Below are 2,019 nucleotides of genomic sequence, written 5' to 3'. Positions count from 1 at the left end.
CAAGTGCACAGTGTCTAACTAGTAGAACAATGACAAGTACAGGTCGTTCCCACGAGAAGTGTGCAAATACTATTACTGGCTAATACCAAAAATCAAATAACCAAATTGACAATGTTTTAACGGTTTTCAAGAATTCAGAATAAAGTGAAATAATAAATAATTTTAACGATAAACAGAATGATAGAAGGTTATTAGGATTTTCGGTTTCCACCAATTAACTATACAAACTCTACTAATCTTCAAAAATATATTCCATGCTTTTTCAAATACTGTTTCTCCGCTATAGTTTTCTTCGCTTCATGGGTAGTGATTCTAAAGCATTACCTATCAATCCTAAAGCATATCACGTCAAAGAACTTAACCAAAGCACGCCATATCAATTGAAAAGCATAAATAATCAAGAAAATCACATGAACAATAAAATACCAAGCTATATGAAGAAAAACTATTAGTCATTCAAATCATTATTGAGTATATAAATGTAGAGTTTACACAATTAAATTGGTTTCTACCTAAACCCTAACATGACTCTAGCTAGACATGGCTTTCTCAAAAGCCGTAAACATATTAAAATCAAACTCTAGCTAATGAAAAATGAAGAATCAAAAACAAAACTTCAAAACCCTTCCTTCGTTTCGGCACTGTGGCTGGTTCCCCCTCGCTCAAATAGTCGACAAACCTTCTTATACACCTTCCTCTCCTTTATTTCATTAATCAAAGTATCAAAATATTATTATATGAAATATCTTGCATGCAAGTTGATGTCGTCATCAGTATCTTTCCCAAAATAATGTTTCCACCTCGTTCTTCCAATGAAATAATAAACTCTCCTTATTTCCAAAATCTCCCAGATGAAGCAAGAGTTATTTTATTTCCAAAATAATCTCACGTGTAAATATTCCTCAATTAATTATTCACATGAAAAATAAATTATCTTTCCCGGTGGAATATATTTAAAATAAAGTAAGAAAGATAAATACTTCTCATTTTCAGTTTGCATGTGCCAACCCCACTTTGATTTCAATTCCTTTGACTCCCATGAAGCGAAATGTATTTGTTTCCCTCTTTTCCAGTAGCACGTTCTCAAACAATGTGGAGTTGGTACCCCAAGGTAAGCTGTGAATCATTTATATAAAGCCTGAAAAGTTGGGGATCAACCCAACTAATATGATTAGTCATAAACATGAACCTGCGGTAAGAAATATTAGTACCCAGAGAGATAAAACTGAATTCAATCCTATTTAAAACATAATTCGAACCTTGAATATGAAGTAAATCAGGTTCGCGGATAATTAATAAAGATTGTTTAAAGAATTGAACAGTTTTTGTACCCCCTAAATCAGGTTCTAAGTCAGCGTAAATAACTTCCATGACTGATATTGGTTCAACTTCAGCTAAGTCGGGCACACAAACATATGTTGGTTCAAATTCACTCGCCGAACAAGGCCTCATTGGAGTAATAGTATCTTGACTCATAGACCCACTATTATCTAAAACGGTTTCATTATCAATATCATCAAGACAAAAAAATTCAGAACTTAATGGATTATGGGTCAATATTGAGAATCTGTCTCTTCGTGAGGAAAGTACCCCTAGTACTTCAGCTCTGCCAGCGATGGCAACTTTGAAAGATTACATGTTCCCAACTGGAACCTACCCTTCGAGATCATGTGTGATGCTTCAGATTATGCTATTGGTGTTGTGCTAGGTCAGCGAGAAAACAAATTACTTCATGTGATTTACTATGCTAGCAAAACTCTGAATGATGCCCAGTTGAACTATACCACTACCGAGAAGGAACTGTTAGCTATTGTGTTTGCCTTAGACAAGTTTAGACCCTATCTCTTAGGTTCTAAGATCGTCATATATACTGATCATGCTGCTCTGAAATATCTTTTGTCTAAGAAGGATACGAAACCTAGGTTGATTAGGTGGATCTTTTTGTTGCAAGAGTTTTCTCCAGACATTAGAGACAAAAAGGGTGCAGAAAATGTAGTAGCAGACCACTTGTCTAGGCTA

Source organism: Papaver somniferum, chromosome 9 (genome assembly GCF_003573695.1).
Source record: "Papaver somniferum cultivar HN1 chromosome 9, ASM357369v1, whole genome shotgun sequence".
NCBI lineage: Eukaryota > Viridiplantae > Streptophyta > Magnoliopsida > Ranunculales > Papaveraceae > Papaver > Papaver somniferum.
The sequence above is the reverse complement of the archived record's forward strand: the minus strand, read 5'-3'. Positions refer to the sequence as shown.